Here is a 9,603-nt window from a genome sequence, read left to right on the forward strand (position 1 = left end):
GGTCAAGCGTGTGCAAAGGCCCCGTGGCAGGATAGAAGCAGGGAACACTTGCACATTAGCAGAAAGCCAAGGTAGCTAGTGTTGTAGCTATGTGTTCTGGGAAACAAACTCAGTCAGAAGGACAATGCCAATAGTGGAGTGCAGTTTATTATACCAGAGGCCCAAGCAGAGTCTCCTCTTAGCCAAGGACCCCGACTGACTTTTGTGAAAACCTGATATACCTTAAGCATACTGCTCAAGCCCACATCCCCAAATTCTTTAAACCTAGCCTGGAAAGTGTTAAAGGGGGATACAATCAGGTTATAGCCATAATTCATAATCAGAAGGGTCAGCTGGTTATACATTGTAGCCTACATCAGTGGGTAGGCTTTGTAATAAAGATTACAAAGGTGATTGACTACATAGGGGATTATCACATTATTTTTGGCAACAGGAAATCTTGGTATGGAATCTGGTGTTTATCAGTCTGGGAGGCTAGTTCAGCCTTAGGTATGATATCCCCATGGCTACCAGGCACATAGTCCAAAGCTCACTGAAAGTGCAAGATGGAGTTTCCTTCTTTTTCAAGATGGAGTCAGCTTGGCCTGTTTCTTTTCTCCCTCACTAGATTACAGGGTAGTGAGAAATGATGCTGGGGAGGTGGGCAGAGGCCAGACCAGGCAGCACCTTGGAGGTCACTGTTTTACTGAGTCTGGAAAGGAAAGGGAAGCAAAGGGAAAAGAAAAGGGATTCAAACAGGGGGAGGGAGTGACATGGCCAAGCTTCCTTTTTTGTTTTAGTAAATTTTATTGGTTTAATCTATATGCAGAAATGTGCCAGAATCATAAATAACTAGTGCTCCAAAATTTCCCGCCTATGGCCCCTGCTAGTCACTATCTCCCTCCAAGGGTAAACACTACCCTGACTTTTAATTTCATAGATTTGTTCTGTCTGTTGGAATTTTATATAAATAAAATCATATACATGTAATCTTTTGTATCTGGATTCGTTTGCTTTATAATATATTTTTAGAGTCTTAGCAACAAAATCTTTAGTCTTTGTGTGTGTGGAAATGTCTATATTTTGTCTTCATTTCTGAAAAAAAGATTTGCTGGATAATAGAATTCTTGGTTAACAGTTTACTCAGCACTTTGACGCATCATTTTGTTGTCTTCTGCCTTCCACTGTTTTCTGTGGGAAGTCAGCTGTTAGGTGGTTACTCCCCTATGTATGTCATTTTTCTCTTGCTGATTTTTCTGTTTTTGTCTTTCAAATGTTTGCCATGATGAGTCTAAGTGTGAATCTCTTTATATTTATTCTACATAGGATTTGTTGAATTTTTTGATATGTATTTAATGTCTTTCATTAAATTCTGGAAGATGTTGGCCATTTTTTTCCATTATTTTTTTCTGTCCATTTCTCTACTTTTAGACACCCATGCTTAATATTGTCCTCTTGGTCTCTAAAGCTTTGCTCATTTTCCTTCAGTCATTCTTTTCTCTGTTTTTCAGACTGGATAATTTCTATCAATCTATCAGTCTTCTTTCCTCTGCCATGTATAATCTGTTGTTGAGTCTTTCTAGTGCAATTTTCATTTCAACTGTACTTTTCAAGTCCAGAATTTCACTTTAAAAATGATTTCTGTCTTTCTATTTAGAATCCCTCTTTGTTGATTCATTATTACCATACTTTAAAATTTAAGACATGTTTCACTTTAGTTATTTGACCATATTTTAATAAATATTTAAAGTCTTTCAACATCTGGGAATGCTCAGAGACAGTTTATAATGACAGTTGCTTTTCTGAGTACAGTTCATGCTTTCCTGTGTTTTTGTATAACTTGTAATTTTTTGTTGAAAATTGGACATTAAGAAATATAGTAGCAACTTTGGATTCTGATTCACCTCTACGCTCACCCCAGGTTTATTTTTGCTGCTTTTTCATTTGGTTATTTTAAAAATAACTTCTCCAGGCTCTACGAATCAGACAACTCTTGCTTGGGATCCTGTTTTCCCTATGGTGTGAAGCTGCTGAAGTTCTGATTAAAATTTTTATATTCTTGTTTTTATATTTAAGTCTAGGTTCCAAAGCATTGTCTCTGTGTCTGTATCTGCATATCTGATTGGACAGAGTTTGTGCTCAAACATCCCAACTTTCTGTCCTCTGTTGATAAGTTTGTGTCTGGGTAGGGGAGCTGTATCACTTACCATGTTGCTACATAACAAATCAACCCAAAGTTTAATGGCATAAAACAAAAGCATTACTACTGGACAGCTTTTGTGGGTCAGAAGTCCGGGTACACTTTAGCTGGGTCCTCTGACTCAAGCTAAATCAAGGTGTTGACCAGGTTCCTTGGCCCAGAAGCCTTGATTGGGAATGGAGCTGCTTCAAAGCTCCTCACTTTGTTGTTGGCAGGAGTGGATTTCTTGCAGTCCACTGAACTGGGTTCTTTCTTTGCTGGCTGTTGGCAGAAGGCCACCCTCAGTTCCTTGTGACACGTGCTTCTCCATAAGGAAGTTTATAACATGGCAGCCTGCTTCATCAGAACAGCAAGGGTGAAGAACTAAAGAGAGAATGAGGGCAAGAAAGAAGTCAGTTTTTTATAACCTAGCCTTGGAAGTGACATCCATCATTTCTCCCATGTTCTATTTATTGGAAGCAAGTCATTATGTTCAGACTATGCTCAAAGAGACGACACTAATTTTAGAGGCAAGGGTTATTGGGAACCGTTTTTAGAAGCAGCCTATCTCAGGAGCATATTCAACATTCAGGCCATTTTCACATGTTCCCTGTCTTTTACTCTCTGCTGGGCTATTTCCTGTCTGCTTTACACACATGCACAGCCTCAGGGTTGGCCAGGAGTCTGTGGCTTGATTGGTCTCTTCTAGTTTCTGCGGCACATGCATGCAGCTTTAGCCAGAAATATATATGCCCAATCACAATTGCAAACTTGGTCCAGTGGAACTGTTGGTTTTCATGTTTCTCTGACTTGGAGATTTTCCCTTAAACCGATAAGGTTGCTAAGAGTGAGTGCTACTCACTGATCAAAATCCACCGAGCCCCCCTTTAACCAAACCAGAGAAACTGCCCCACCCTGGTGGAAACTCCATTCTGACTGAGCTGGGAGGAGGGAAATAGATGACTCAGGCTAGAATGATACAGATCCTCACTGTTACTGCCCAGATTTCCAGTTTCCAAGCACAGATATTGCTCCAGTTGTTATGTGCCGTTGGTTGATGTCCAGAGTGCTGCATGGTTGTTTTGATCAATTTTGCCCAACTTTATAGTTGCTTTTTGGGGAGAGGATTTACCATCTCTTCACTCAGCCAGAGGCAGAAGTCCTCTGCCAATGCACCCTTATGTAACACATTTTGTAAGGGGTTTGCTATCTTGCAATAAAATTCATATACAACTTAACTTATTTGCAGATACATATTTTTAAAAATTACTAAAATCTTCTAAACCAAAAAAAGAGAGAAAAATTTAAAAGATATAATTTTCCTTTGGGTGTATTTCAGTATTTTAATGCATGCTCACAACTAAAAGCTGGTAAAGAATCTGCCTGCAATGTGGGAGACCTGGGTTCGATCCCTGGGTTGGGAAGATCCCCTGGAGAAGGGAAAGGCTACCCACTCAGTGGTCTGGCCTGGAGAATTCCATGGACTGTATAGTCCATGGGGTCACAAAGAGTCGGACATGACTGAGCGACTTTCATTTTCACAACTAAAATAGAAGACAACCCCCCGATTTTCCAAATACCTCTTAAGGAATAGTACAACCTCACTGAAAACCAATGAAATAATCAATTGTAATCAATCAAAAATGGTCAGGATGAGTGGAGGCAGGCAGGGTACAGTCACACAGTCTGTCTCCATTCAGCAGGGTCTATGGGCTGAGGAGGCAATGATAAATAGGCATCAATACAGTGAGCTGGTGAGTGAGCAAGTGAATGGACAATACCTGGGTTCTAATCTCAAGCCTCTTTATCCCAGGTTTCTCTTTCTCAAATCTGCAGTAGAGGTCAGAGCCCTATTCTGAGGCTGAAATTGGAGTAGCAGAACTCTACTCTTGTGAACATAAGTATTAGTGCGCTCAGTCATCTGGCAGCCGTCACTGTCATTTTCGGAGGCCAGAGGACGGGACACCCAGGCCCCAGAGCATCATCTTATGGGACAGAAGGGTGTTCACATCAAGGAATATTTATATATGTGTCTCTGGCGCCAAGCACCATGCTGGGCTCTGACGAAGGAGGAACCTCCAGATGAAGCAGAGTCAGGCCCTGCACTCATGGAGATTATTGTTTCCTTGGGGAGACATTTGCAAAGCCCTGTGGGCACTGATGTGTCTCCCCAAGCTTCCTCCATTGCTCCCCCTTGTGGTTTGGGTGAATAAACATTGCTCCAACTTGAGGGAGGGAACCACATTGATCTAAGCCAATCAACATGCAGCATTCCCCAGCCTACAGTGATTGGCACAAGAGAGGCCCAATCAGCATGGAATAGAGACCAACCTGTGAGGAAGAGGGCTTCCTGTGAATCTGGGACATTTGGACCGTGAAGCCTGGAATGGCGGTGGTCATTTTGTTCTGATGACAGAAGGAAGCTACCGTTGAAATGAACCTCATTCAAAGAGCAGGGCAGAGCCACCAGACTCACTGAAAAATTAAACCAGTATCTTAAGCTTTTCATAGTGTAACTCAGCTTGAGTTGTGTCTTCTGTTACTTGCGATCAAAATCTTTTATGTGATACAAATAGCTAAAACAGAGGAGATGGTTAATAGTGTTGTGGGTGCCCAAGAGAGGGCATGGTAAAGTCCGTTGGGGGATCAGAGATGACACCACCAAAGTAGTATTGGAGCTAAGTAGCTCTTAAAGTATGCAGAGGACTTTGACAACAAGGATTATACACTCCAGCTGGAGGGAACTGCATCCGCCAAAGCATGGAGGTGTACAGGGAGGAAAAAATCTGTGTGTCTAAAGAATGAACGCCTGGGGAAGCAAGTGGAGAATTAGTTTGGAACGACTGGGGAAGAAATAGGACGAGGCTGTATGTTTTCACCCTGCTTGTTTAACTTATATGCAGAGTACATCATACGAAATGCTGGGGCTGGATGAGGCTCAAGCTGGAATCAAGATTGCTGGGAGAAATATCAATACCTCAGATATGCAGACGACACCACCCTAATGGCAGAAAGTGAAGAGGAACTAAAGAGCCTCTTGATGAACGTGAAAGAGAAGAGTGAAAAAGCTGGTTTAAAACTCAACGTTCAAAAGACTAAGATCATGGCATCTGGTCCCATCACTTCATTGAAAATAGATGGGGAAAAAAATGGAAACAGTGACATACTTTTATCTTCTTGGGCTCTAAAATCACTGCGGATGGTGACTAAAGCCATGAAATTAAAAGACTCTTGCTCCTTGAAAGAAAAGCTATGACAAATCTAGACAGCGTATTAAAAAGCAGAGACATCATTTTGCCAACAAAGGTCTATATTGTTGAAGTGATGGTTTTTCCAGTAGTCATACATGGATGTGAGAGTTGGGCCACAAAGAAGGCTGAGTGCTGAAGAATTGATGCTTTTGAACTGTGGTGTTGGAGAAGACTCTTGAGAGGCCCTTGGACAGAAAGGAGATCAAACCAGTCAATCCTAATGGAAATCAACCCTGAATATTCACTGGAAGAACTAATGCTAAAGCTGAAGCTCCAATACTTTGGCCATCTGATATGAAGAGCTGACTCATTGAAAAGACCCTGATGCTGGGAAAGATTGAGGGCAGGCGGAGAAGGGAACAAGAGAGGATGAAGTGGTTAGATGGCATCACTGATTCAATGGATATGAGTTTGAGCAAACTCCGGGAGATAGTGAAGGACAGGAAAGCCTGGCGTGCTGCAGTCCATGGGGTTGCAAAGAGTCAGACATGACTGAGCAACTGAACAACAAGGGAATAAAGGCACCAGGATGTGCTGCTTTTGTTTCATTCAACCAACCACTTTTGACTGCTTCTGATGGGCCAGGTGATATGAATAGAAATAGGGGCAGATAGGGAGGAGGGTGGGCGGGCTGAGCTGAGAAAGCCAGGAAAACACCTTGCATTTGTGGAGAGAGCATCCAACAGAGCAATGTCACTGACAAGCCCAAGTGCCGAGTCCAGATTGGGCCTGGGATTGAGTTGAGGGTTGGCAGAAAGAAGTGAAACTTGGGAATTTGGGGGTGATGGGGAGAACAATGCCTGGCCATTGCACCCACACCCCCCACCATTGGCATGATGTTCGTTAAGAATTTAATAAAAATACATTAGGAACAGTGGTGAAAAAAAAAAACAAAAAAAAAAGAGAGAGAAGGTATGGTCAGGGGAAGACAGTGTTTTTACATACTTTCTGTCGTCAGAACCAACATGCAGTCCTGCTCCTGGGCTGGCCCACCCCTAAGCTCACTCTTCCTGGTTTCAGAGCCTGGCTCTGTCTTATGAGCAGTAGGTAAGTGGGTGGGTGGGTGGGTTAAGAGAGACAGAGACTCAGTGACTGGTACCCAGGGAGACATGAACAGCTTCTCCTCTTTCCCTGTCTTCCTCCCTTTAACAAATATTATGGCAGAACCTAAGTAGTCAAGAGGTTCTTGGACTGCTTTTGAAGAGAAAAGTTGGCAAGACCAGCTCCCGGAGGCAGTCTGAGGGTCAAAGCTGGAAACGCTCTGGTGCTCACTCTCATTTCACAGATAGGGAGGAGACCAGAGCCCAGGGAGCCCAAGAGACCTGCCCAAAGTCAAAGCCGAATAGTGGGATCCAGAAATTCCATTAATAATAATGAAGCCCAGAATCTGTAGACTTTCCCCAAAGACTTTTCATACCTATTGCATTAAATCAGGGGTCTCAAATTCAAGTGTGAAGGAGGTAATATAAAGGAGTGAAGCTGGCCGGGTACAGGAAGTCAGGAGTGGGTGGCGTCGGGGGAACAGGCAAGCTGTCACTCAGCTACTGCCCATTGTGACCACAAGGGAAGGTCAACCCTGTGCGGCCAGATCTTCTGATTTTTCAAGAGAAGCCAGAAATCCAGATGTTTATGTGCAATTAGTTGGAGACAAACTTGAAATGCTGATTGGGCAAAACCCGTGTGGCCTTGCTCACGCCTGGGGATGGATGCCCATTTGTAGCCTCTGCTTCACTGGAACTTCACCACAGCTGGGTGCTGTGTCAGGGCAGAGGACAGAGGATGCAACTGAAGGGGGTGGGAGGGCAACTTGCTCACATCCGCTGAGCTGGGAATATGTCCATCCAGGACCTGAACCCAGTTCTTCTGACCCCCAGCACTGTGAGAACACTGTGGGGTTCCAGGAGAAAGGAGTCTGAGAAACAGGGCTCACGTAGCCCCCCAACCCTCATCTCTACCCCATGAGTCAAGGAGGCCTCAAGGGCTGAGATAGGTTGGAACACAACTCCAGCCTTCCTGGCTCAGCCTAGGGGAATGCCTGGGAGTGAAATCCACAGGGGACTTTTGTCCTGGTGCTGAACGATTCCTGCAGAAATGAGCTGATGGTCTTTTTTTTTTTTTTTTTTTTTTTTTACTGTGTCTTCCTTTCTGGCATTTTAGTCCTCAGTCTCCTTGCAATACACAAGGGCCATTTAAAAAATATATAATCTTATTAGTGAGAACTGGCTTCCCTCTGGCTGGTCCAAGTTCCAGAGAACAGCCATCAGTCCCTGGTCTCCACGGGGTGTCCGCAGCGGGTGGCTCTGACTCTCAGAGTGCCACATCTGCCCTAGTTTTTGAGGACACTCCAAGCAAATGTCTCAATTAGGCCTCGGGATGGATGTGCTATGATGTACATACTCAGAGCCCTGCAGTGTCCTTTGTCCTGGAGTGTCCTTCCTTTGCTCTTCAGGGCTCCCAGGAGTTCACTGCTTCCCAGGGGCACCGACCTTGGGCTGGATGGCTCTGAGGGTGCTGGAAACCACCAAGCAGCATGGACCTGGGGAGACCGGACTGGTTGGGGAGCCAGAGGGCTGGACTGAGGCTTGCATGGCTCTGCCTGGTTGGCTGTGTGACCTTGGGCTTGCTGTTTGGCCTCTTTGCTTTTCCACCACCTAGGACTCCATTAGGAGTTACAAACCGGTGCAAATGACACTTGCTCCACAGAGGTATTTTATTCAGTCTGCAAAGTGTTTTAGAAGTCAGGGCATTTCATTAAAAAAATTCAGATTTATAATTTGTTTAATAAATAGTGACCTGGTATGACTGGGCTGGCACTTTCCCCTTGAGATAGAGGTATGTGCCATCTATTGCCATAGCTCCTACCTGGCCAACGTCACCCATCTACCTGATCCATTTGTCCCCTGATGACATGTGAGTTTGTGACCCCCAACCCCCTAGGCAGTAATTCTAAACACTTTACAAAGTCACAAAAACAAATTTATTTCCTATTGGCTCAGTGGTGAAGAATCTGCCTTTAATGCAGGAGACACTGGAGATGCGGGTTTGATCCCTGAGTCGGGAAGATCCCCTGGAGGAGGGCATGGCAATCCACTCTAGTATTCTTGCCTGGAGAATCCCCCATGGACAGAGGAGCCTGATGGGCTATAGTCTGTAGGGGTCGCAAAGAGTCGGACATGACTAAGCAACTGAGCACAGATGCACACACACACCCTTGATCTGGATAAGTAAGGATGCTTATCCGATTCCATAGGTGTAGAGCCCAAGATTTGAAGACCTGAAGTGGCCTGGACCCTAGGCTGTCTGACTGCTGTGTGGTAGGGCCGGGATCATACCTGTCGGATCACACTCTCAAGCCCACCCTCCTTCCAGGTCTGCATTAAGTAACAGGTTGATCCCCAGGGGCTTCCTGGGCTGACTGAGGCTAAAGATTCTTCCAGATCTTATTGGTAATGAAATCTCGAAATTCCACTGCTCTGCCTGGGAGGAGAGAGGGGAAGGGTTGAGGGGCTGGGAACAAGTAGAATGTTCTCTGAGATTCAGGTCTTGTGTTCCCCCAGGGGACGAGGAGGGCACAGGAGACCCTCTGTGATGAGGGATTCCCAGAGAGGCTGGGCTGGGTGTCGGGGGTTGACTATGTCCCTTCTCTTTTCTGAGGCTTCCTGAGTGCATGACCACAGGGAGGCTGATTCTCCTTAGACCCTGGTTTCCTCATCTGTAAAATGGCATTAACCTCAACCTCACTTTGATCATGGGGATGTTGGGAGGAGCTCATGGCACAATCAAGGGTTTTAAAAATTTGCAGGAAGTTGGGGCATAAGTGTCATATTATAGCATCATAATTAAGAGTATAGACTCTGTAGGGGAATCCATAATGTGCAAGCTGTGTGTTCTTGGGCAAATTGCTTAACCTCTCTGGTCTAAGTTTTCTCTTCTATAAAATAAAGCCAATTATAATTCCTACTCCAAGCACTTGTGAGCATTCGGTGAACTATCTGAGTAAAGTGCTTAGTTCCAGGCATACACTAGGTGCTTAATATGTGATAGCTACATATATACAGTGGACAAATACATGGGCCTATGATAGCCAAAGATGGGAGTGGTATAGGAACACTGATCCCAAGAACAATGGGCAAGATCCTAAGGGCAAGACCAAGAGGCCCAATGCAAGGGGAGTAGCCAGGAGGCCATGGTCTC

Source organism: Giraffa tippelskirchi, chromosome 7, assembly GCF_054371585.1.
Source record: "Giraffa tippelskirchi isolate mGirTip1 chromosome 7, T2T-mGirTip1v1.2.pri, whole genome shotgun sequence".
Classification (NCBI taxonomy): domain Eukaryota; kingdom Metazoa; phylum Chordata; class Mammalia; order Artiodactyla; family Giraffidae; genus Giraffa; species Giraffa tippelskirchi.